The 27,976-nt window shown below is 42.4% G+C and overlaps 1 long non-coding RNA gene across 5 annotated transcripts in view; it reads right to left on the bottom strand.

Annotated features, from left to right (window-relative positions):
• LOC121140395 overlaps positions 1-27,071 on the bottom strand; it is a 79,932-nt gene extending 52,861 nt beyond the window's left edge. For 3 of the 5 annotated variants that reach the window (XR_005877209.1, XR_005877210.1, XR_005877207.1), the window contains exons 1-3: positions 26,594-27,071; positions 13,219-13,392; positions 4,859-4,995 (exon numbers count right to left, since the gene is read on the bottom strand). This is a non-coding gene — a long non-coding RNA (uncharacterized LOC121140395). Of the gene's footprint in view, positions 1-4,858; positions 4,996-8,339; positions 8,445-13,218; positions 13,393-26,593 lie in introns of all 5 variants that reach the window. The other 2 variants (XR_005877208.1, XR_005877211.1) reach the window with 2 other exon arrangements.
• Positions 27,072-27,976: the final 905 nt, after the last annotated feature.

Here is a 27,976-nt window from a genome sequence, read left to right as displayed (position 1 = left end):
AACAAAGCCATCCCTGTAGTATAGCAGAGCAAATTCTAAATGTAACAAATACAAAACACCAGAGGAAAATAAATCCTGATTCATTTGCCTCATAGCCTAGAATATGTGTTTATGACCCTCTCGATTATACCTTGAAATACAATAGTAAAATGTGAAAGTACAACCTGCATGAAAAGAGAGATTTTCGTCTCATCCATACAGTTTCATTTAGACCACATTTGTCGATGCCCACGTTTACAGTTAGACAATGCAGAGACAGTTAAGAACACATGGAAACTGCCGCTCTGCACACTGGGCCACCCAGACTTCTGTCAGTTTAAAAGCATTAACAAAATCAGAAAACAGGGGGTGGAGAAGGGGCACAGTGCTGAAGAGCACTTGGCGTTCCTGCAGAGCACCCAAGCCCAGTCCCCAGCGCCCACAAGGGTGGCTCCCAACCCCTACAACTCCAGTTCCATGGGCTCTGCTGGCATCCATGAGTAACTTCACTCACATCCACACACTCCCACCCAGACACACATTTACACACGTCATTTAAAAAGAAATTAAAAGCAATTTCCAGACCTGACTCAAAACTGAGGAATGCATCCTGTTACTTCTGCTCACCCCATTCCTGTTGGTTTGAGGAAGACCTAACGCTGAGTTCACAGGCACAGAACTGCATCGCAATGTGAGAAAGGACAGACACACTACATGATGTGGAGCATGGAGATATAGACTTCCTAAACCGTAACCCTTGACCAGAGTACTTTGTGGATCACTGAAACCATCTCATCTAACTCTTTCTCCGTTCTCTATACCATCAGATACTTTACTGATGGCACAAATACGGGTTTAGATGAAGGCTGAATGAATCATCAGACTTCTTTGCTTATCATTGGAAAAGACAGTGACTTATTCCAATGACAAAGACTGGGCCAGATCAGCTGGGTGCTGGCTCACAAAGCAGAAGGCGCAGGCTGATATGAAGATTTCTCTTGTCTGCATGTGTTTGACATTCTCACCAAATACAATTAATTATCACTTAACTTCTTGCCCTTCTCTCCCTCTAAGTTGTTCACATTTTAATTTTTTGTTTTTTGTAAGGCATCATGCATCTATCCATTAAATAAAAAATAACTTTTCATATGCCTTTAAGAAAAATATAAAAGCCAAATGTGTTTTGTTTTCCATTAAAAGCATAGTCAGGGATTGGCTTATGAGAGATGCAACCCACTGATTCATTTCACAGAGGTCATTAAGGCTGCTTGTACCAGCCATTGTTCTTTTCTATTTATTTGATTTTCTTTCTATCCTGGCAATTGAACCTAAGGCCTCATGCATGACAAAGTTCTTTATCATTAAGCTATGTTCTCTATGTTTACTTTTTAACTCTTGAGTTAGGGTCTTATTCAGTCATCCTTGAGCTCTTGTGGAGGCCTTGAAGGCCTCAGACTTGTCATCCTCCTGCCGAGGTCCCCTGAGTAGCTGAAACTTCATGCCTGCAGACTCAGGCCTGACATCCAAACTCTGTCACTGGTGCTGGAGATAAGAATGACAAGGGGACAAATGTCTACTGCAGAGGAACATTGAATTTCATAGAAGAAGACAGAGGAACATATACAGACCCAGGCTGTTCCCCAGGGAGGGTGAGGCTTTCCATGGAGGATCATCAAAGTCTGTCGTATCATTTGGGACAGGGCCTAGGCCCTCCCCCATGTGTCTAGGCTGAGAGAGTATCCCTCTATGGGGAATGGGTTCCCAAAGTGGAAGGAACTTTCTTAAACTGTATGACCTGAAGAGTCAGATTTGAGCCATGTGAAGACACTCAAGCAGAAGGAAAAGGCTGTGGGTGTGCTTGGGAATTCACTTGGAATGTAAGGAGAAAGGAAGGAGCTTGCATGTGTGGCTTGTGGGGAAGAGCTAGTCAAATGACCTAAGTGCTGGGTCTGCCTCTCTGTTAATTTATTTATGTATACTCTTCCTTGATATAAAATGGGTTTCAAACAGCCTTTTAAAATATATTTTTATTTTAAAAATTTTCATACAATATATTTTGATCATCTTTTCCTACTCCCTCAACTCTTCCAAGAACCTTCCTACCCATGCAACTTTATGTTGTTTAGTTTTTTTACAGTTTACTTATTTATTTCGTATGTAGTGTTCTGCTTGAAGAACCAAACGAGGGCACCAAATCTCATTATAGACGGCTGTGAGCCACCATGTGGCTGTTGGGAATTGAACCTGGCTCCTCTTAACCTCTGAGTCATCTCTCCAGCCCCATGTTGGTTCTGTTTTGTAGAATGCTTACACATTTAAGAAAAATTAGTCTTCAAATGGGTTAGAGCCCAACAAGATAAATAGGAGACAAGGCCATCAAGGACGGGGCCCTCCTCCATCCTCTTCCCCTTCTCTTCTTCTTCTTCTTGTTCTTTCTCCTCCTCTTCCTCTCCTCCTCTTCCTCTCATCCCTTCCTCTCCTCCTCATCCTCTGCTTCCTCTCTCCTCCTCTTCCTCTCCTTTCTTCCCTTTCAAAGACTCACACACCTAGAAATGTCACTTAAGAAATTGTATTTAAGAAAACTGTTGTGTTGAATTTAATTTCAAATCAGCAGACCTATTATATTGTCTAATTAATCATGGCACATGCTATTTACCAAACTCCTTTTAAAAATAAATTTCTTTTGTACACATTACAAAGAAATGTTACATAAAATTAAGCACCAAGTAATGACTTTAATTTGCGGTTAGTTAATAATACACAGACGATCACACGGCTGTAAAGGAAGCCACTGGGGACATTGGCATATTTGCTGGCACAGAAGAAACAAGTCTGCTGTGAGGTCCCTGGGCTTCATGTCCTGCGCTGGGAGGAAAGAGGGCTCAAGACTCAATGGACATTTGTTGCTTTGACTTCTGGTAACATACAGAAATCTGATAAAGACCGCTGCCCAGAGAAGTCTGTGTGACTTCTAGGCTTCTTTAATGTTTCTTGCAACTTATGTTTTGTATCTTGCCTAGCAAACAGGCTTCCCAAAACTTAATGGAATTTGGATTTAACACAAGACTTGTGGAATGACCTTAACTCAGATCCTTTTCAGCTTCCAAAGAGGCTATAATTGCCCTACATTCTATGAGCTTCTTGACTCAGCCAATTTCTTGGCACTTAATGACCCCAAGCTAAGACACCCAGACACTACATTTTTGAAAATGAAAATAAAATTGAGTAAAGCCATAAAGTTTGAAGGAAGCCAATGCTAAATGTCTCAGAAGGTCTGCAGGCTACACAGGCAATCATATAAACAGAAAAATGAAAATGATATCATACTGTAATGGACAGGTTGCAAAACTCAATGGCTCAGTGGATTTGTGATTAAAATTTGTCTAAAGCTCTAAAAAGGAAGAGTGGGAAGTGGTTTGGAATCTGGGAAATCTTTCCTTTTTCTCTTATAAAGTCAGCGTTTCTGATTCCGGTGGCTGCCATTTCAAAACTATGGTGGGGTAGAGAGAAAGGAATCAGGAAAAGAAGATTCCTGCTGGCCAGCCTTTTCTCAGGCAGGGAGTCCCAAAAAAATTCCCCCGCCCCACCAGTCCACAGAGTAACACTAATTTAATTCCTTGTGTCCACAATCCTACTTGCTTTTGATATGAAATGGTGTTAAAGAACCCATTTACTTGGTTCACGGTGATGCCTTAACTCCGTAAGCCGTGTCTCAGAGAGCACATCAGCTTCGTATCTGCTTCTCTTAGGTATCTGTTTGTTTGCTTCCCAAGGATGCTAAGTGAAGTCATTCCTGGCCATGCTTACTAACTGTGGAACAGGATGGGAACCAGGAGGATTGCATCACTAATCCAGAGTAAAGACTCACTGTAGTTCTTAGCAGACTTTGGGGAAATACGGTAATGTACTCACAGAAACAGGCACACACCCCATTACAGAGCTAATGACAAGCTGAAAATAGAAAGGAAACTTAAAATGGGGGGAAGCTTCTGAAAGGGATTAATCAACAACTCCAAGGCAACATCATGCTGTGCCTATGTTTTCTGCAAATATTGACTTTAAAGAATTAAACATGCGGCTAAAAGCAGTGTCATTGTCCTCGTGAAAGAACGTTTCTACGTGACTGTTTCAGATCTAAAGCAGTACAGAATAACAGAGACAAAGGGCCTCCCACATTCTGCTGTGATCTTCCTCACCTGCAAGGAAGGGCACACACACGTAGTGTGCGTCTTCACTGTCAGTTAGCCCTGTCCCACCATTAGAAATTGCAAACATGCACAAGCCCACTTAACACACGCATGCAAAACGTCTGTCCACAGAAGTACAAAGTCACCAAGAAAGAATAGCTCTGGGTTTTTCTTCCTTTAGAGAAAGGAAGCCATCTCACAAAGCCATCAGAGACTTCTCCAGAAGCATTATGGGACACGGAGAAGTTTGAACGGGGTTGCATGGGAGGGGATAAGAAGAGAGGACCTCCTGGCAATCCAGACTGGAGAACACAAGGCAGGACAAGAGAACACGATTCTTTTAAGAGTGAGGGTGAGTTATCTGGAAACTGGGGTCCCTCACTGAGCAAGTCGGGTCTGTTTCAAAGGCAGTCATCTGGGAGCTGCCCAAGAAGCCAACTGGTAGTGCTTTGATGTGAGATATTTGTACACATGGTCCCACGATTCGAGGCAAGGATGAAATCCTGACCACGTCTGACAGCATGTTACCAATCATGGAAGTTTAGATTTGAGCTTCGTAGCACCTAATTGTTTCTCAGCTGTTCTAGCCCCTGTACCTATTTCTGGGGCATGTGTCTCCCTCCTTCAGTGATGATGGACATGGCTATATAACAGGTTTTGCCTGGTAAATTGTTAGTAGGCAGGGTACTTACAGAACCTGCACGTGTGCTTCTGTCTGCCATGGGAAGACAGTGTCATGGTCATCCTGGTATTCCAAGGTGAAGAAGATGTGCCGGGACCGCATTTGTGCCTGTTCTCTAGCCTGGAGCTGAGTCCAGTTGCCTTGAGGCTATATCAGATAAAAACAGATTTGTGAAGACGAAGAAATGATTACTCTTTTAAGCTACTGAGTTTGGGGTTGGCTAGTGATGTTCAACATTCCTGCAGCTGTGGTTAGTGGATGGGTAGAACTGGTGATGAGCAAGGGAAGGAGGCAGGGGGTGGTCCATACACCACGTGTATAAAGAACAGTGAGTGAGGGCGATGTTGAGGTGGCCAGGGGCCCAGCTAGGGCAATGAGGAGACATCTTCTTTATTTCCATAACTCTATGATGCTCCTGCTGAGCATGGGGTAGAATTTGGCTGCTTATGGAACAAGACAGAGCAGCTGTGACTCTTGTGTAGCTGTCTTGTCTGAATCACTTTCCACCATAGACACTCTTTTCAAGGGGAAATTGGTATTAGTGGTGGTGTGGTGTGGTGGTGTGGTGTGGTGTGGTGTGGTGTGGTATGGTCGTGTGGTATGGTGTGGTGTGGTGTGGTGTGGTATGGTGTGGTGTAGTGGTGTGGTGTGGTGTGGTGTGGTGTGGTGGTGGCGGTGGTGGTGATTTCTTCACTTGTTTGTTTTGTGTGATTTTGAGAGGCAGGAGGGAAAGGGGGAGATGTAGATGTGGAGAACTGGAGCTCCCATTCTGGCTCTTGAAGACTGGTGATATAGGGAGACATTATCTTTGTTAAAAACACTGCATCCCTGTATGGCATCACCAAAAGTTGCTACTGTGAGCTTTTCCACCAGTCTGTCTCCAGGAAGAATTTTGGAGCAGGAGAAATGGGGCTGGTGTGTGAGGAAATGGGACAGTTCTTAGGAACTCCCTGAAGCACATGGAAGGACTTGGCAAGAGGATGAAACAGGGTGGAATGAAAACAAACAAACAAATAAATGTGAGATGCTGATGTGCTTGATGTTGAAGCCACAGAGATGTTGCAGTTACTGTATGCACATGTCTCAAAAGTCTAACTGGTCCAATTTCTACTGTCAACACCCATGAAATTGACTTGATGATTCTGGGGGAAATCTCTTCAACTGCATATTTATCCCAACATATATCCCGGCTCTACTGGAAGAAAACATATCCATGAAATTCCAGTGTGTCACTTCTGAAGGAAAATCCACATGCTCACAACAACAGTGCCAATTATATATATTGTTTTCAGAAGTGGATGGGGCTGAAGAAATTGCTCATTGGGAAGAGTGCTTGCCTGCAAGCATGATACTTGAGCTTGAACCCTCAGCAAACACGTAAAGCTGAGTGTGACTATTCACGTATCTGCAATTCACATGCTGTGGCGGTGGGGTGGAGACAGAAGCATTGAAAGAATTTGCTCGTCACCAGCCTAGTTCCAGGTTGGGTGATAAACTCATTTTCGGAGGAATAAGGAGAGAAACAGAAGAGGATACCTAATGTCCTCCCCTTGACTCGATGTGAGCACACCAGTGCATGCACTACCTAGCGCGCGAGCACACACACACACGCGCGCTTGGAAAAGAGAACTGAGTATGTGCAGAAAGGAAGGGGAAGAGACGGGAAGAAAGAAGAAGGGAGAGGGAAGAGAGGGAGGAAGGGGGTGCAGTGCGGAGGGGAGACTAAGAAAGGTGTGGAAACCTCAGCTGTGAATACACCAGGATGCTTTCCCAGCCACCGAGAAAGCCATCTCCCTTCCTCTTCACATAGTGGTATCTTACAGAAAACCCAAGAGCTGCATAGGAATGGCCAGGAGATAGCAATTCTGACAAACGTTCTCTAATACCCCATGACCTGTAAGTAGGAAATGAATCAAATCCACTCAATTCGGAGAGTCCCTCTCCAGGACACAGAGGGCCACATTGTATGGCACCCTTCCTTAGTATGTGACAGTCAATTCTACATTCTATTATTTTTCTATTTAAAATAATTTTTGTGGGTATCATTTAGAAATTTTATACTTTTGCTGGCTTATGAATACTGAAACAGTGGTTGTCTTCAGGGAGTCTTGCTGTCTCTGGGAAATCTCTACCCTGCCTCCAAAGGAGTAAAAAGGTGCTACAATTTCAGTGTGCTCACTGAACGCTGCCCAAGAGACCAGTGATATTTACAGCACAGTGAGTCACGGCTTCCCACTGAAATTTTCTCACAGAAGGAACTTAGTGAAAGTCGCGCTGCTAATGGAGGAACACTTTTTATTTTCACCCAGTCAATCAGACACTTTTGCAATAAATATGTGTTGAGTGTCTCCTCTTACTGAAGGGCTAGGCCCTATGTTTGGTCCCCTCAGCTCAGGGAAAAGCCCAACAGCCAATTCCCTCACCAATTCGTTCTTTTTTTTTTTTTTACAAAGCAGTCCAATATCAATGGGAAATATTGCAATGTGGCTATAGAGCTCTTGGAACAAAATAGGATAATGGGTGGAGTTTGGATCATGAATGGGCCTTCCTGGCTTCAGCTCATACGCTAGCTCAAGCAGTCTATGGCATCATCTTTCCAGTCCCCTCCATGTCTTATGCTGGAGAAAGTGACGCACAGGCTGGTGTGAGTGACACTGGGAGGCAGAGGCACATGGAGGAGAGAGGCCCAAAGATGAGTAAGAAGGTACCATCTGCTATGTCTGAGAGGAATCTCAGCATCTCCAGCTAGGATTTACAGTCATAAAGCAGAATGTAGTTCCAGACAGCAGCTGATGACAGGCGTTTTCTCTCAGGGAACAGCTCCTGAATGCCCTGCATTGGCACCTATGCCTATACATAGAGTCCTGAGCCATATTTATGCATATTTAAAAGGGTTCTTCAAGCTTAGTGTGAGCTTAGTGTCAATGGCGGACACTGCCTGTCAACTCTGTCATTCATTAGCTCTATGACCTTGTAAAATCGTTTAACTTCTTCAGGTCAGTTTTATTAATTCACTCCCAGCCTCTGCTTACACTTTATCTAATAAGGCATCTTCCCATCTGCGTGTTCCTTCTTGATTGTGCCTGGGGCATTGCAGATTGCAGGGACTGTGGGGCAGGTTGTCTGAACAACAGTCTCAGACTGACAGACACCTCAGAACTTTAGATTTCCCCAGACCTCAAGAGCTAATTGTTCACTAGTTCACAACATGCTAGTAACTCTATCATGGCACACTTATTAGGGAGACCGTACAACACAAATGGCTGGCCTGCATCTGCAAGTGACAGCCCAGGTTCAGACTTGGACCATTCCCCACTTAGCCTGTGTTCCTTCCCCTTATTAATAATGGGACTAACATACTGTCAGAGATAATAGAAAGCATATGCCAGCTTTACAGATATGACCAAAAATGTGCTACGTTTACTGTTGTGTATAATAAAAAGTGATCCTAGAGTTTCCAACAATTCCATTCAATGGACATTTTATCTTACCCCATCAGAGTTACTGAGGCTGCAGAGTTACTGAGACCTTCTCCCCTAAATGCTCAGTGCCAGTGTAAGTGAGGCAACTGATCAGTTGAAGTCCAGCAAATATCACTATGGATACAAAAATAAAGACAACCAATTGCTTTTATCATCTCTCTTTTTTTTGCCCAAATTCCATTCATTATCTGACTTTGCATACACTTCATCCATTTCAGTTCCCCTGGGCTGAGCAGTTTATGTTATAAAGAGCTGCAGCCTGCACTGAAAGTGCCCTTCTTCCATCTTTCTTCTTAAAAAGAAAATGCATTTTTCTCCTAGCCTGGAAAGAAGTGCTGAGTGGACAGCCCTGCGGTTTCTGTTTATACTACAAGCAACCACAGCACAAATCAGCACCAAGTTTCCCTTGATTTCTGCCTGGAACAATATTATCCTATGGGGACTCACTCTGGGGTCCAGAGGGTGATGTATAACTTGCTATTACATGTTGGAGCCCAAGAGGACAATTTTAAGCTCTTCCAGCGCTGCCAGAGAGCTTAGATGGGAGGGGTACCAGGCGACCACAGTCTTCTCATAACTCATCAGCATCATGCTTTTGCTGAAGCCCTACTATGTTGTGTTAGCATTCATCACTGTGGTGACCACCTGTGAGAAGCAACTTAAAGGAGACAAGATCTGTTTGGACTTATGTTTCTAGAGGTTTCAGCACATGGTCAGCCCGTTCCATTGCTGGGGACCTGAGGTTATGCAGAGCATCATGTTGGAAGCAGAGTGAAGCAGCTCACCTCCTGGCAAACAGGATGCAGACAAAGATACACAGAAAGGAGCCCAGAGCAAAATATAGCCCCCAAGACCTGCTCCAGTGGCTTACTTCTTCTGTCTAGACCCTACTTCCAATAATGCCACCAAACCAGTGAGCTAATCCAGTTTAGTACAGAGCCCTTGTGATCTAATCACCCCTCAAGAACAGATCCATCAACTGGAGACCAAGTCTAAATGCATAAGCCTTCAGGGACACCTCCTATTCCATCCATATGACAAGGCACATACAAAGCCATATGGTAAGTACTGTTTACTAAACACTATGAAATAAATCTATATGTCAAATCCAGTTCAGAATGGAAGAGATAATAATAAATATTTATTGAAGTTATCTTTTATGTCAAGCACTAAATCAAATGTTTTATATGCGTTGTCTAATTAAACCTCATTGCAATCCAATGAAGACCACATTGTTATCCTGGTTTTATGCCTAAGTATATTATCATTTCTAACATTACAGCACCTCTATGAGAGCAGTCTCACTAATTACTTCACCTAATGCAAATACCTTTTTCTCCATCTCAGCTCCTTATCATTTTCTTCATAATCCTTCTCACATTTTCTGTTCATTTATTGAACTCTTTTTTTGTGTCTCTCACTAGTGTAGTGTGCTCCATGGGGCTAGATGGTGCATATCTTTTGTTTTGATGCCTTAGTGGGGTCCCTAGACCAAGGTCAAAGTCAGGCACTGCAGCGGCATAACTGTAATGTCAATGCTAGGGTTAGGACAAGAGTGAAAGCTAGGCGGATCCCTGAAGCTCATCGGCTAGCCAACCTAACTGAATCAGCAAGCTACAGGTTCAACCAGAGCCCTGTCTCAAAAAATAAGACCAAGAAGCTTTGCAGAAAGACACTCTGTGATGACCTCTTGTCTTCACACTCCCACACAAATGTGCACATCTATCAGACATGCACATACCGCTCCCCCCATGAACTTGTGCATTAAAAAAGGAGGTACTCGTTGTCATCCATTTCAAGAGTAAACTGCCTAGTCCACTGCTGCCCATGTGGGTAGAGTCTTCAGAGATGCTGAACTAGTACAGGTCTGGTCTAGCCTGGAACTACAAGGTGGGAAATGGAGAAGCAAGGAGGCCAGGTAGGACTCCTGCAAGGCAATCTCACAAAGCAGCCTGTGCCTTTCCCTTCACATATAAATACCTCACACTGACAACCCTTTGCAGTAGGTGTGCACTTTTAATGGACTCCATGTCAGTAGCAGAACAAAGCTTCTAACATCACAGATACATACTGCATGTCCAGGTGCTTTGCTGCTAAGATACTTGGAATGTGAAAGTTGGACTGGATTAAAACCCATTCTCATCACCACAAGAAATTCTAACATTTGCCTCAGTCAAAGAAATATAAAAGAGCTCCTTGATTCCTTTAAGATAATTTCAACTGTTGTAAATTTTTGAAAGGCTGTAAAAAATGGTTTTAAACTTTTTATCACCTACCTGTATGAACAAAGTTTCTCATCAATAGTGACTATCAAGAATTTGAAGAGATCATTAAAAAGACTTGATCAAGACTTGCTTGCAGCCATTTCAGACATAAAACTTAGTATTAGTTATGTGCATAGAAGCAAGATCAACTTCTCCATTAAATTTTTGGGGCAAAAATTATTTGAGCTTTTATATAAATTCAATATTTAATATCCATTGCTAATACTCTATATTTTATTTTCTGTTATTCTAATAAAACTGAAAGAAAATGTTATAAATGTTTCTACCTCAAATCCCCTCCAGTTTATTCCAATGTAATGCACAAATATTACTCTGTGTCTTGGCTTTCAGTGGACATCAGAACTCCTGGAAGCTAATGCGGATGGCTTAGTCTATTTCATGTTGGTCAAGCAGAATACACAGTAGCATAGCATTTACAGAGGACAGGATTAATTCCTTCTAGTTTTGGAGGCTAGGCAGTCCAAGATCAGCAGCAGGTTATGGCTTGGGCTTTCTGTTGCCAAGATGGTGCTAGGAGTACTGAGACCTTTGGAAATGAAGGATGTAGCAGTCTTATAAGGTAGAAGAGAGGAAATTCATGTCTGCAAACCCAGTAGAGCCTGCATCACATGCAACACAAGGCCCATCTCTCAGCACTGTTGTATTGGGAACTGAGTTTCCAGCACAGGAATCTGAAGTGGATACATTCATGTCATAGAAGCTGGTCTGAGTGCTGGCTTTTCACAGTCCAGTCTCATCAACAACTTAAGCCTGGGTTCTTCTATCAATTACTGCATTATGTTATATTATTTATATTGCTTCAGTTTCCAAGTTGTTTTTAATATATTAATTTCTATAGTCACAGCAAGGATGGTTTTTCTTATGAGAATATGTCCTAGTCATCAATCAGTGATTTTCTATGCACGTGTTGTTGCTGTTTTTTTGTTTTGATTTTGTTTTTTTTTGTTTTTTTGAGACAGGATTTCACAAGCACCAATCTGATCTGCTACATAGCTAAAGCTGTTCTTGAACTCTTGACCCTTCCGCATTCCCAAGAGTTTGGATTACAGGCATGCACCACCATGCCCTGAGAGTGGATGATGATTTTTGTGTAGTCTTAATGAAAACTGGTCTTGCTAGAAGTCAAGAAAATTCAGTACACATCCCATAGAAAATAAAAAGGTATACTTTGTGTCCCATTTATCAATAAGAAACTGCTAGAAAATTTAGCTAGCATCTCTCCTCAAAGAACTCCAGTTACTAAACTAATTCCACATGCCGTGGTTGCTCAAGGCTAACTACTAGGAACACCTCTTTCTGTCCCTTCAGTCTATAGAGGTGAAGGTTTCATCGATTGCTACCCTGTCTCTTTGCATGCAGAGGACATTGCTGGTAATTATTGGACCCACATTATTACTGTCACACTCCAACAAGCCTCATCATTGACTTTTAATCATCTCTTTTCATCTTTGGAAGCAACTATTTCACTATGAGTGAGGTCAAGAATCTGAAATGCAATTGCTGCCTTTTAATCAATTCATTTAAATCCAGGATCCTAGCTCCTTGGGCTTCACTTCCCCAACTTTTGCTTTCCAGAAGCAGAAAATTAATTTAAAAATGAATAAATAGAATCTGGTACATTTACCAGCCAAGAGATGAGTATGTTTTAGTAGGTCAGGGAGAACAGGTTTCTGGGTATCAGAAAATTTTAAAGCCTGAATAATCCCATTCAAGAGGGAAGGACCTAGAACACCCAAGTGTTGGCCACCTGATCCACACGGGAGCTTTGGCACAGGCCACTGGATATGCTAAGGACGTGACTTCTGCCTACAGTTGTTGCCAAAATTAGAAATGCTCATTGCGTAGGGAAGCCTCAGTGAGGTATAAAGTTGAATTATGTATCACGATGCTTCAGATTTCCTCTAAGAGTTATGCAACCAGTCTTTCTAGGAAGCTTGAGCATCAAAAGCTATGCAAAGAGATGACCTAACATTGCCAGTTCATTTGTTCCAAGGGTGGGTGTCAACACCCCACAAAGCAGGCAGAAGTAGGTTGGGCCTATGAGTGAAGAAGATAAAACTAAAGTCAGGAATTAGAAAGGGTTTAAAAACAATGGGGTCTCTTGGGTTCCAGCAGGAACTCAAGTTACACAAATGGACCATTTTGTAAAGATGAAAGGCACCATAGAAAACTGTCTGAAAAAATGCAGGAGCCCATATTGTAAAAGTACAGGAAGGAAATCACATTTATTAAGTACCATACATAGGGCACAGTGCTAGGAGCTTCCATATCCTGCAAAGCTAAGTAGTATCACACGCACTCATTGCCATCAATGAGGAGACCAGGACTGCTAAGAAAGTTAAGGTCACAAATCCTATAGCTGGCAAACGATCAAAAGCCATTGTGCTCACGCCATGGATGTCATGGACATGGCTGCCTCCTGGTTTATTTGAGGGAATTCTCCAGCACAGCACCTTCACTGCTAAGTCTTTGAATCCCATAGTTTTAGCTCCTTAAAATCTTGGTACTTTGTTTTACAATTTTTTGATCTAGGTTCAGTCACTATGGTACAGGACAGGTTACATAGTCTGTAAGTATTTTGTTTTACAAGGGAGATTGCTTACCCATCTTTACCAAGAACAAATTCCACAGCACTGGGTTGCCTGAGGGATGAAGAGATCTCTTCTGGCTTCTGGGAAGTGGTAGGGACCATGTCACTACAATCCTTTGCTTCTATACTTTTGCCTCTTTATTTTTCTTTCTCATTGAATCTTCATATGGCAATTTGGTAATATTTTCTAGAGAAAAGACAGAAACACAATTCAGTCGTTTCTCCAACAAGATCAACCAAAACGTGGAAATTTATTATCAGTAGATTAGAAAACTTTTTGAGTTTAGATTTGTTATATGATGGTCTTATTTGTGAATGTCCCTTCAGTTCTTTGCCAAGAACAAAATGTGCTGTAAGGAAAGGGGGTACCCTGAAATGGCAACTTCTCTTTTATAATTTGTCCAGAGCCAACTAGAAGTAAAGTGACTTAGGTGAGGTGGGGAGGCTGACAGATGGATGTTTTGTAAACCCTGTGTGTCTTCAGCAGAAGACTGAAGCTACCCCTGGAAAGGGACAGAAGAACATTAACTCACTATGGTAGTGAGGACTGTGGAAAAGTCTCACCACATCCACCTGGATCCCGATAACAACTTCTGGTGGCCCACCTTAAACATCCTAACCTACACTTGCCTTCAGTGACAAGGGTCCACTCATTCTCACTCTGCCTCTAACTGCAGAGCTCCCTACCTCCAGGACAGGTATGGTGAGGGACAGGCAGTAAGGACCTGTTACTGGGCCCCATAACTCTGCATTTTGATTGGCTGTGCTTTTCTGTAGTGGCTTTCTTCTGCTACAAAGTGGTGAGAGCTACAGTTATATCCGAAAAATATGACTGCCCAAATGTGAGCTGAACAAGGATGACACCAATGGCATGTCAAACTGGAAGGAGAAAAGCCCACAAGACCTCAACCCTACACAAAGATCTACAGACAACCGAGGAAAGCTGGGAACAGGAGAGAGGGCCTTCTCCAGGGAAGAGAACCCCAATTGGTTGTCCAGCCCTGAAAAATTGTATCAAGTAGCATTATACAGACTGCAAAGTTATATTAAGGAGTTCATATACATGAACAGATTTATATGCATGCAAGAGCAATTACTTAAAAAAGAGGCCATAAATTTGAAGGGGAACAGGAAGAGTATTTGAAACATGTTTGACGGGAGGAGGAAAGGAGAAATGCTCCAATTAATTTATAACCTAAAAATTATTCTAAACTAAACTGAAGCTTTTCCTGTTTGTCTCATTTTTTTTTGTGTGTGTGTGTTTTCTCTTTTGATACAGAGTCTGGTCTGGAATTTACTGTCTGAGACCAAGCTTGTCTCAAATTGAAGGTGATCTTCCCGGCTCTGCACTGGGAGTGGCAGAATCATAGGAATGAGGCACCACACCAGTGCCTTGGTGTTGCAATGTGCCAGTGTTAGGAACTTTATGATGCTCTGGTCTCTTCACTCATTCAAGACAAATTTCCCCTTTCTTATCTTATCTGGCATCTGTGTTTTTCAACTGTTGTTTCTTAAGAGTGTACTACCACTGGAGATGGTGGATGGTGGCACACGCCTTTAATCCCAGCCCTGGGGAGGCAGAGGCAGGCTGTGAGTTCAAGGCCAACCTGGTCTACAAAGCTACACAGAGAAAGCTGCTGAAGTCAGCCAGCCCTTGCATCTTTCCCTGGTTAGCAGTAAACAGTCAGAGGCCGCAGTGAATACCTTGACAAGCTTTCCCAGTAACTTCATTGTTCCATTCCCATAATACCCCTGGAAAAACAGTCACATGCACGCCCCTTTCTATATTTTCTTTAGTATTATTACTGGTAGTGGTGATGGGTTCTCTGTTTTCCCTTATCTTGCCTTGTTTTTTTTATAAAAAATAGGGAAAAGTACAAACACTTGCTTACATCCTCCTACTATTTCTCTTTCTCTCTCTTACTATTACCCCACTCTCTCCTTCCCCCTCCATATCATCATTGGTTCTCATATTCTCAATATCCCAGAGTCACCACTTCCTATCAGACACTGGCTGAATCATCACCCTCTTCTGGAGGCCTGTGGAAACAGCCTGGCAAGGGACTGCTATCCCGATCCTCTGGCCAGAGTGCAAAATGATGGTATTAACTGAAAGTGGACTTTATTCCGATGTGGAGATGGTTCCTCCGTGACAGAGCCAACCATCCTCTGTGTTCCTCATGGGTCATTCAGACACCTGGTACACAAAGAAGAGCATCCTCATTTGAGTCCTTGATGAATCCTCACCCCACCCAGAGCTACTTTTGGCTTCTGGAATACACAGAAAATGATCAGCTAAAAACAGAGGGAAACAACCCATAAAGTCAATAGCTAATCAGCTACATTTAAATATCGAAGGAAGGAGAATAATGTCCTCCAAGGTGTCATTAGACACTCCTGGGAGGATGGTTTGGGCCCATTTGGAAGTTTTCTGTCTCTATTCGAGGTAAATCACCATGCTGTCTAGCCACATTTGTTAACAATGCATGGAACCCTTAACTGCATCTCAAAAGCATACTTACTCTCAATTTCGCTTCCCATTCGTTTTTACGATCCTAGGGAAATTCAGATTATATAGGCTTTCTTTGTGCTGAGATGGTAATTTTATATCACTTGTAGATTAATAGCATTTTTAGTGATATTTGGTATCACTCATTTGTCTCCTATGGTCGTAAAGATATATATTTTTTCTAATTTGGCTTTGCCAACAAATAAAAAATAAGAGTCTTTTTCTGTTGAATGAGCGAAAAAGTCATTCTGATCATGAAGAATTATTTTCCCTTAGCATACCCACAATCCGGCATCTAATTGTTTTTGTTATTGCAGCAATACAGTTTCTGCAAGAATGTGTATCAGCTAGCCTGCCTGCATGGGTACAGTTCAGCCTGCAGAAGAATTGCTCCTTGCTGTCACTCAACCTTCACTTTGAGTTTTGGTTGCTAAGTCTCCAGCAAGTCTAACAAGTACCAGACATCTAGGTTTACGCTTAGACCAAAGCATTCCTCCCTTCCCTCCCTTGGTCCTATGTTTTTGGAGGTATCTTTTTCCTTTGTGAGCATATTGATATTTCTGGAGACTGCTTATGCATGGAACAAGTGCCCATTCCAGAGATGGCTATTATGGAGCAGAAAAGCAGGCAGACTTGGTTTAGCTATCAGCTTTTAAGAGCTTCCTCCATCTGCTAAAATGTGCACTGCAAAGTTGCACATAAAACGCTGATTGGTACCTCTGTGCAGATTCATATAATGATCCCCTCTCCTTTGGTTTACATCACACCCTCCTAAGTACCTATTCACCTATTCTATTGGAAAATTTCAATCATCTCTCTGACATTAGCTTGGCAATTTTAGCGGCCACTTCACAATCTTTCAAAGTCTTTCTGGTCCATTTCATTCCTGTTTCTTTTCTGCTTGTGTTAATTATTTTTGCAGCCAGCATACGTGTTTGTCAATAATGCATTACATTTTCCATGTGTCAGTCCTTCAGCCCATCAAAGAGCCCTACTTTTTACATTCTGAATCTATTTCCCCTCTCCCAACTCAGCTCATTTTGCTCTAGGCCTACTTCTATTCTTCATTCCAAACCCATAAGAAGTTGCACAATGTTTGGCAACTGCAACGCAGTCTCCAATGTCATTGGCTCGGGTTCTCTAAAGTGTTAAATCTGGGCTTGCAATGGGCTACAAGTTGTTCCTAAGTATTGCAACTTCCCTGATAGCTGAGGTACCTTTCATGCCCCACTTCTGAGATTCTCACTTCAGGAATGGGTCAGAGAGTTTTCCCATTTTTAATTCAAGGGTTAGAATGTATTCTTCCTTTGAGGACCACAAAACCCTCTTCTGACCACACTAACTCCATCCCTACATGTGGTGTCTTTGTTTAATGAAGGAAGCCTTCTCTGGATGGCCATTGAAAGAAAATCCTTGGGTGGTATCAAACATGTACCCAAACTCTACAAATACCTGTATCACCAAATGTGACACAAAGGACTTTGGACCCACAAGCTTCATGGGCTGTTTGGGGAACCATGGAAGAGTGTTGCCCATGTGTTAAAAGTCTGTAACTGTCTTCCTTCTGTCCCTGCATAACCTATTCTTGGGAATTTTCTAACGGCTTCCATTTCCTTTTTCATAATTAATGTCGTTATCACAAATTGTCATGATCCCAAGCCGCTTGTTTTGTGACTATTTCTGAGAATTCTGACTTGTTCCCTCTGGCCAAGGAAACCCCATTTCCAGAGAGCTCTGCTTCCCAGAAGGAATGTTCCTTTTGTGACAGCACCTGCAGGGAAGTTTCTTTTCTTGCTCTGCTTTTGTTTCAGCTCCCCTGGGTGTTACACACTTCCTCTTCTAATTCCCAGGTTCCTTGGGGAAACACTTTGTCTGTGAATGGAAGGAATACCGCCCAGAGATCATGGGGATCTCCCCTGTATCTATCCATATGCCCACTGTTTTTGCTTCCCCAGTTTGCCAGTGGGCACTAGAATATCACAGTGCTGCAAGTTAACCCAGGGAGGAATCTGCTTCTCATATTCATCACCATGACCTGATACTCAACAGCAATGATTTTCAATCTTCCTAACGCTGTGACCCTTTAGTACACTTCCTTGTGTTGTGGTGACACCCAACCATAAAACTTCACTGTTACTTCATAACTGTAATTCTGCTACTGTTACAGATTGCAATGTAAATATCTGATAAGCAGGATAACTGATATGCAACCCCAAGGAGATTGCAGCTCACAGGTTGAGAACCACAGCTCTATAGCCCGAAAGTCCCTCATCTCTATGCTGCTGGAGAAAGTTGGGGATAACTAGGCATAGAAAACAGAAATAAGGGAATGAGCCCTAGGAATAGGAACAAGGCTTTTAACTAAGCAGAAATGTCTGTCCTTTGGGAACCAAGGATCATATTCTGCCTCTCATTCTATAAAGAGCCTTGCTTCCTAACTGTTCTTTAGTATCTGGAAATCGTGAAAATCATCAGAGAAACTGACAAAGACCTAGAGAGAAAGGAGAAGGGCAAAGTGAAGTCATGTTTACCTCTCCATTCAACTAATCCATTGTTCATCTCTCCCACATAGGGAGAAGAGGCCTTTGTCTCTCCAGCTCACATCCTGGCTGCTGTCTGTCTTTCTAGAGTGTCTGTCACCTACAGGCTTTAGGTAGTATTCCATGGATGGCAGAGCTCTCCTGGAGTCTTGAGTGTGCAATAGCAGGAAGATGAAATATCACAGTTAAAATGTAAAGGAGAAAATGGCATCAGATATTTTGTATCTCCCACAAAACACAAACTAGGATTTGGCCTTTATCCTGTCCTTGAGATTGACACAGGTTTATCCTGGGCAGCTTGACTTCCCTACTTGATGTTAGTACTTACATGTCAGTTGGGGAAAGACATCACTTTTTGGACCACTGGCTACTTGGTGTAGTGAAATAGCTGAGCTGTTAGTTTTGTGCAACGTCCCTGAGTCTGAGTCAGATGAAGGAAGGAAGTGTGTGAAAGGAAACGTGAGGATGTTTACAGGAAAGATCCAGTTAACTAGCGTTTGAGGGGAAAATGCTTCCTTGGAAGGGCCCTAGAGAAAGCCTTTGTTAAGTAGGAGGGTAAGGGGCTGCTGTATCACAACACTACTGATAATTTTTAAAGAAGCATTGCAGTTTCCATGAGTTTTTAAAAATTAAAACATCATAAAATTCAGCTAACTTTAGCCAGGGATAATCTTCATCAGTTACATGTGTGAAAACAGGAATCTTAATTTACCTTTCTATAGATTTCCTGGGTCTACTTCCTACAACACTTAGAGGGACATCTGTCTAGGCTGATGGTGAGTGGTTGAGTACTCACCAGGTCCTGGGTCTCATCACTATCCCCCTGTACCCATAATCCCTGCTCCCCTACAAAATCTCAATATAATCATCATGTTTCACACACACACACACACACACACACACACACACACACACACACAGTGTGTGCGCATGCATGTAGTACATAATATACATATATCATTGTCAACTATACATCAATAAAGCTAAAAATCCTTCATTTCAACATGACAACCATAGTATACACTTGACTATTAATATTATACATGTTACTAATAATTATCACCGTGATGGTTAATATTGATGGCCAAATTGATAGGTTCTAGAATTACTCAGGACACAACCCTCTGGGCATGTCTGTGAAGGAGTTTTTAGAATGGATTAACTCACACTCAATGTGGGTGGTACCATCCCACATGCTGGGGTCCCAGACTCTATGCAAATGAGAGCAGTAACTGAGCATGAGCCTTCTTCTTTCTCTGCTCCTAACTATGCACAGTTTTCAGTTGCCTCCTACTTCTGCACCCATGACTTCGCCAAAACGATGGGCTGTACCTTCAAACTGTGAGCCAAGACAACCCCTCCTGAAATTGCTTTTGTCAGATATTTTGTCATAGCATCAATAAAAGTAACTAATACAATGATTGGCTAATCAAATTCCCAATTGTGTTTCTACCATAATACCCATGTGGTGGCGGGCTGTAAGACAGGATGCAGGCAGCACTAACAGTTTTAGAAATTTTTGCTTTAGCTGTAGCTTTTTAAAATTGAGGTAGTTCTTTGTTTTTTTTTTTTTTTTTTGGTTTTATGAGACAGGGTTTCTCAGTTCTTTGTTTTTTAAAGGCTATTTCTTTTCTTTTTCTTTAAAATTAAATAGCCGCCTGGGACATCAGTTCTGAACTGCTGCAAAGCAGCAATAGGCTAGAGCCAAAAGGCTCTTATCAAGGGCATACCTTACCAGTGTTGGAAATCCCCATGGTGTGAAACACCCTTCACACCTGCTGCTCAGCCTATTGCATCGTGTGCATTCACTTCTGCCATCATTTACTTACAAGGCACTTTCATGAAGTCTCTACTCTCTTGTGCCACTAAAGTCCACATTTCATAGCCAAGGAAACTACAAAAGGATGGGTGGGATTTGGAAAATGTTGCACAGTGACAGAGACCAAAGCATGGACCTCTCCTTGGCTGGAATCATGTTGCTTGGCAACTGTGGATGAACATCTTCCTTGGACTTCATTAGGAGTTCTTTGCCCTCTGTCAATTGCACTGAATGTTTCTTGCTGTGATTTTAAGAAGCAGGGCCACATGCTATGCCAGTTTTAAATGGGAAGTTAAGATGTGACCTAAGGTGTCTCAGGCAATGTCCTCTCCACTCTGCTAATAAGCAGGTCACTTTCTAATTATTTGCATGGAAGTTGGCTCCCAAGATAATTCAGTGTCCATGTGGCTCTGTTTCACCTCTACTTATTTCCATTACCTTGCATATTAGCTATGTCACATTGATGGGCCTGCTGTTCCCCAGGGTGGCTATTATAAATACTGGTGCTACAATGAAATGCTTCCAGTCTTCTGGAACCTCATTTGAACTAAGCAAGTTCTTCATAATGATCATTAATGATGTATGGCTTGCATACAAATGTTGGATATTAATCTTTTGTTTATTTTCTCTATGCCATTAGACTTCTTAGAAGTTCTTTGTAATTTTCAGCAACTGATGATCAGAAGTAGCTTCTCCATTTGGGATCAAGTGACTTTTTAGCCGACAATTCACTGTGGAAGGTATGCGTAGGTTTGATTTTAGAGTCTTGGCTGACAGAGCCCTTCCTTTGGTAGATATGGCAGCTAATGCTCTGGGGACTGATAGACTGTTGATGCCACAGCACAGAGCATCACCTGACTCAAGTCTATAAAGACTACTGTCTCATGAGTATCATAAACATATGACTAGAACCAGGGTCGAGCCACCAACCTTTGAAAGAAAGACGTCGTAGGTATTCCTTTCATGTTGGATTAGCCATATGCTGCAGTGGATCTGAGAGCTCATCTGACCTGGATCCTTGGATAAACCCCCAGATCCCAAGCGCCAGACTAAATCTGAGAATCCTTCATGATTTGGTATATAGGCTCATCTTCATCTAGAGAATTAGGCTGGAAGAAATGCTTGCGGTTTGATCTAGTCTACCTTACATCATGGGACTAGAGCAGAAATAAATTAGCTTCTATACAGGAAAAGTTGAGATGCTGACATTCTCCATAACCAAAGGGCATGGCTCTGGAGGTCCAAAGTAAGACAGATCTGGATTTGAATTCCCTGCTCTGCCACCTACTACCTGTAAAACTTCAGGAATGTTTCCAAACTCTGTTTGAGCCTTTGTTTTCTCTTTGTTTAATAGGGATACTATAAGTCTACTTCACTGAGGTTGTTTAAATGACTATACATACATAAGCACACATACACACACACACACACAAAGTTAGGGCTTAGTATGCTTTAATATTTTACTATCATTGTTGTTATTGTTACTATATGAGTCTGCACTGGTCTCAGTTGTAGAGAGTCCTCTCTTGACTTTACTCATCATAAGAAAGCGGAGGTGTTTGATGTGCTGTCACTGTGTGGTTACAACCTGTGCATGTGGATGAATCCAAGATGTAGACGATCAGAGGTATTTCCGGGTTATTTTGTGAACAGGATGACGAAATATCCATGCGCCAAAACTGTCAATGTACCAGAAATCTCTCATGATGAGTATTACACATTAAAATCTGTTTCAATGCTTGTGACATACAGATTTGTCTTAGGAAAATGTGAACAATATCCTAGGACAATGGAGTCATGGGTACTGGGACCACCATGGTGGGCATAACAAGGTCTGGAGCTATGGGGAGGTGTGTTAGGACCATGGTTGATCTTAATAGTATAACTTTAGTGTCAGACTGACCAATTTCATTGACTATTCTTCAAAGTCTCACCATCTGACAATCTATAGTTATGTTTTCATAATTTTTCTGGCTCCAATTCATGGCTCCTCACTACTCCCAGAGAATTCTTTCTGGATCACAGTTCTAATCAAGCTGCTGCTCTGCTCAATGGTCTTTGCTGGTCTGCATGGTTTACCTGATGAAGTCCAGTGTCTGTAACTAAAGGGATGGATCTTTAGACCTGTGAACAGAGTCCCGGAGCCAGGTTAATGAGGGCCCACTCTAGAGAACAATGGTAAGATAGGCTGGAACCCTCAGCGAAAGCCCATTGTTCATGCTAACCATTCTTCCAATGACCTGACCAAATATGAATTAAAGACACACATGGCTTCCTCTTCTTGTTTGAAAATTAAATATGCTCACAAGCAAGGAATCACCCATGGCTTCGTATTTCTGCTCAGTGGTCTTTCTGGTTCCTCTGCAAACCAACTTGGTGGTTTTTATTTCTAAAAACAGAAGTCAGTTAACCCCTGATGTGAATACTGGAGTCTTCCTGAAGAGCTGCAGTAGAGGACTTGGTCTCAGCATTTTTAATAGACTCCTTTCTGTAGCGTCCAAGCTCCTATGCCAGGAAAGAAGGCTGGGAGTTTGAAGAGATTGTAATGAATTGTAGGGAGATAAACACACTTTATCCATTCTGAGCAAAGGCCACCACATAAACCACCAGGTAAGCAGACATTGACAGATACCCAGGCACATGCTGGTACACATGGATGGCACACAGGTAGGCATGAGCACGTGCCCGCATGCACACACATATGCACACATGCATGCGCGCGCGCACACGCACGCACACACACACACACACACACACACACACACCATTGCAGACAGGCACACAGACATGCATAGACAAGCTGGGGAAGGCAAAGGTAAAGGCTTCAGCTAAATCCAGGACTTCTGAACTCCAGGCCACGTTTATAGAAAACCACACAAATGTGATTCCCTTTGCTGCTGTTTGATCTGCAAGTTGCCGGGAAAGAGAGGGTGGTGGTGTGGGCTTTTGAAATGTCAAGTCCACCTCTAGTGGCATATCTCCTTCAGAAAGGCCATGCCACCCAGTCTTTCCCAAATAGTTCTGCTCTCTGGGAACTAAGCATTCAAATATGAGCCTAGGGCACTATTCTCATTCAAACACCACAGTGGTAGTCTGCCAGAATCAGTTGTATAACCGACTACATCACTATTTACTTTTGGGTTCCCGGATATCTAATGCCAGCCATTTTGTGCTGGCTCATAGGTCTCTATATGTCCAGTGTTAGCCGTCTTGGTCCACACTAGATATCCATATCAGCACCAAGTTGTCTAAATATAAACTGGCCCTTAGAGACTTCTATTCCCAACATTTTCTTTTTTTTTTTCATCTAATTTTTCATCGCTGTTGCCCCCAGTGCCTCTGATTTAACAGCTTCTTACTTTTCCTTAAACGAATGCCTGCATTACCCAAAGGAGTCAGAATGGCATACGGTATGTGTGTGTGTGTGTGTGTGTGTGTGTGTGTGTGTGTGTGTGTGTGTGTTGCTTAAATACTTATTTAATCTTATATCAAGGTTGAGAAGTTGAAGAGATTAAATTAGAACTTTTTCCTTTGACAGTTCAAGAGAAAACTCTCTTTAGCCTGGGATTTGACTACAAGGCAAGCCAACTTATTTTGGCAGATAAAAACTAGATTTCTTATTTGTCTGTGTCTTGAAATCTCTTGAGTCTGGCATCAGCAAACTAGAGAACTCTGCATCTCTCCTGGGGATTTACATGACTGTGTGAGAAGGCTATGGTGATGTGGCCTTCCTTAATGTCAAACTTTGCTCCAGACATAGCTGTTAGTATATTCCTGTTCCCACCTAAGTACTCAAAGAAAGAAACACTGCACTCAGCCCTTTGCCAGCACAAAAAATGCAAAGTAATAAAGCTCATATTATTCCAAAACACTGATCTCTGAGGTCTCAGCCTATCTGAAGGACACATCATAAAAGCTTTGGTCTTGAGATATACTCTTAGCTAATGTCACAAGGGAAACTTTAGTAAACTCTTCATCTTGGCTGGGGAGATAACTCAATGATATAATGTTTGCCTGCCATGCCTAAGGTTAATTCAATCTACCCCTGCCATCACCTCCCCTCATCCATGGGGGCACACACACACACACACACACACACACACACACACACACACACAGAGGCATGAATGCACCCATGCACATGAACACATACACACTTTATTTACCACAACTTGCTTATAAGAGACTTTATTTCAAATATTGAATGCAAAGGAGAACTTGAATCCAATATCATGATGAACATTTCATGAAAACACAAAGAACTACAACTATTCATCTTTCTCTTTAATATAGAAGAGGGCCAGCAAGATGACAAAATCTTCTAATACTTTCTGGGAATGAGAACTTTGAAAGATTTTCAATTCTGGAGAAATTAGCTTCGATTCCTAGTTATGAGTATGACAAAATATTTGGCTTCTAACATTACTGACCTGTGTCCCAAATGAGTTTTTCAAATATAAAACTATTTTGCTTCCATCACCCATGTTTGTCACTAGAGATGTGACCTGAGCAATGGTTGCCAAAAACCTTGTACTCAGCAGCACATTTCTTATTAAGTTTGCAGTGTGAAAAGCAAAAATAGAAGTTAGTGATTTCCTACAGCCCCCAAACTGCTTTGTTCTCCAACAGAAATGTTGCAGTACATTTCTCCCAAATGTGGACCAGGACCCTTGGGTATTTTACAAGTGAACAATGGCTGAGTCATTAATTTAAGATACATAGCTCACTGAGCTCTCATTTACTTGAGCAAAATTTTCAGAGTTTTTTTTTTATCATGCTTGCACATGATCCACATATCTAAAGATTCTGTAAATCCATAAATACCCTCTGACATGAAGGCCCATTATGGCTCTTAAAGACTCATTGATGTCTGTTGGATCAAATGTGGACTTCATGTGGAAGCCCGGGAAGATTTATATGTTAACCATTCCATGCCAAATCTCTATTTAAAACTCACTGTCTTGGGAATGGACTTCAAACTATTTTTGCCTGCTGGTATGAAGCATTAAGTTCCCCTGCCAAGAAAGCCTTAGGAACATTTCAGTTCCCTAAGCGTACATCTGTACACACCTGCAATGAAATCTCTTTCCCTTGCCTCCACCCAGGGGAAAGGAACTCAGCTGGACAGGTAAGTCTCTCATTGTCTCCAAACTACTGTTTAACTCAGACTTGACCCAAGTCACATAAATCACTTAATCCTTTGGAGAGATGAGTGTCAGAATGAAGAGCCCAAATTCTTAGCAAAGGTCATGCATTAAGTTTTTTACTCATAACTGGAAGGAGAAACAGGAGAGTTCACCCTCATTAAAACAAAACAGAGGGCAGTTTCAGAAGCCAGGAGTGCTGAGCACAGTCATCTGGGAGAGAAAGATCAAAGACCACGAGGCCCCTGAAAAGAAACTTTGGGTCTAGCCCCTCCACATTCCCCAAGCCAACAGGTCCTTTGGCCTCCTTCCCCCAGTATCTCTCAAAGCTAACTGCTCTCTTTTCATTCATTCTGCTATAGTCTCAACAAGAGGTTTAGCCATGGCCATCACCATCTTGCCTCAGAACTGCTTGTCTTTCTGTACACACTTCTGAGATCAATGTCTTCATCGAGTAGAATTCTGTGACAGGAATGTGTTCTTGCACCACTCTGTCCTCCTGCCACTGGGCTGCCTGATGTCCACTAAACATGTGCTAGCTGTCATCCCCCAGTGCCCAGAGCATCAACCCAGATCCCTGCCCTCGCTGTTGGAATCCTAAAGCCCCCTCAGTCCACCCAGTGAGAATTCACAGTTTCTGCCTCATATGTCATGTCCTCAAAGCTCTGACTTTATAGGACTCATAATATTGATCTTCTGCCTTGAGTTATATTTATTTATCTGTGTACAAATGCCTTTCTTTCCAGACTGTAAGGTCTGAGAGCAAGAATGACATTTTCTCTCACCAACATTGAGCCCTCTGTGTTGCTGAGGCACATTGAATATACATTTAAAAATGTACACAGGAAAGAGGACTTACCACTAGTATTTTAAAGGAGATAATGAAGTGAAAGTTCTAGAAGGCAGTAGGGCAAGAAAGAAATGGAGGTGTTTCACAAAACGATACTATGTACCTGAAATTTTCCTTTAATGGGGGTTGTTCTTATATATGATCAACTTCTTTTGTTTTCATTTCTCTTTTTTATCTGTAGCCTGGCATTTTTAAAAATAATTTTCTTACCCTGAGAAGTTAGCTACAGCTAGATCTTTCCTGATCAATCTGCCTTTCAAATCCAGATTTATTTAGCTAATGGGATTGGCATGGAACTATTTCTACATTCTAGTTTTGTTTTTATTTCACACAACATGGCTGCTGGTGAGTTTTGACATATAGAATGTATTTTCAATTTGTTTTCTCTTTAGAACAATTTGGAATTATCTCCAGGTCAACTAGTGGCTCATATTTTACCATAATTCATATTTTCCCTGAAAACTAAAATGTGTTTTACTCCTCCACCTCAAAAAAGGAAAACAAGTCAACATCCTCTGTCACTTACATCCTTCCAGCCTGTCTACAGAAGCTCCTTTTGTTCTTCAACACCAACAGTTTCCTTTGAGAACAAAAGCTCTCCAGTTGCGCCAGCACTCATCCCCATGTTGAGACTCGATCCTCCGGTCTTGAAGGGCCTCTGAATGTTCTGATGATCTTTCAAGAGCCCTGTGATCACAGCTTGCGATGTCTTGACCTCAAGTTCCATCCTAGTAGGTCACACTTTCCTGAGAAGCCTATTTCCTGCCTTACCATGTCTTTATGGTCAATCTGATAGGCTCAGTCTACTCAGCACAACCAGCTACAACCTGGTAAGTTGCCGCTCAACTCTCATCACTTCCGGTCACCAAAGCAGCTTCTAGAATGGCTTCTTGTCTCTTTGCGCCCTCACACTCATCACTTGTTTGTGCTCATCTCAAAGAGGTTTTACCTTATGGACTTTGCCCGTTAGCACAAAGGTTAGCACAATGGCACGAGGTGGAGAATGAACGTAATCTACTTCCGGTTCCTCCTCCTGCGAGCCCTCCACTCCCATGATGCCTTTCAGGAGGCTTTTTCCTCCTCCCTGCCATCTCATGCTTTTCTACAACGCCCCAGAGAGGGCCGAATTTCCCTCCTGTTCCCTGCACACTTGTAGTTCATTTACCCTAGTCTGGACGGTTTTTATTTGTACCGGCAGCTAAACATCCTTGTGTTTTAATGGTGAGCCTGGCAATGTGTTTTTATGTGGCTGCTCTCATTTGCTGCTCACTCTGGCTACAGGAGGAAAATTAGTCATGTTTTGCAGGAGAGCACAGAGATGTGAGATTCAAAGAGATGAAAGATGGAATAACTTCCACAGTTTTCACAGCAGTGGGGGTTAGACCCATTCACCCTCAATCTGCTGGCCATGCTGCCATGTTTTGGTCTCTGTGGGCGGGTGGTGGGAGACTGCTCACAGATTATCCCTGTTACAGCAGGACTGTTCAGAGATGCTGACATCTTGTATCCAGCCCAATTAAGTACCAGACAGCTTCCCTGGCAGAGTGCCTAGTGACGGCTGCCATGGAAACGACCTTTCTCCGCACCTGCTTAGGCTACTTCCCTGTAAAGACAGACACCCTGGAACCTTGGCTAATTCTGGTCTTATAGCTCTTTCCAGAAAATTCCACCCTTAGGGCAGGCAACAAACTAACTGAGGTAGGCTAGGCCAGCAAGCAACCACCTGTGGCCCAACCTGCCCTTGGGGAGATGAACCTTGCACATTTCAGAGGACTGTCCTGGGCAGAGCGCCCATTGTTATCCTTCTGCTTTGCCAGAAACTCCTACCTTTACTTACAAGAACTGATGAAAGATGATAAAAATTGCATCTAGACCCCAAAGAGGATAATGCTACCCTGCTGATTCCTCT

Source organism: Mesocricetus auratus, unplaced genomic scaffold (genome assembly GCF_017639785.1).
Source record: "Mesocricetus auratus isolate SY011 unplaced genomic scaffold, BCM_Maur_2.0 Super-Scaffold_100004, whole genome shotgun sequence".
NCBI lineage: Eukaryota > Metazoa > Chordata > Mammalia > Rodentia > Cricetidae > Mesocricetus > Mesocricetus auratus.
Note: the sequence above shows the minus strand (reverse complement) of the source record. Positions and strands in the feature narration are given on the sequence as shown.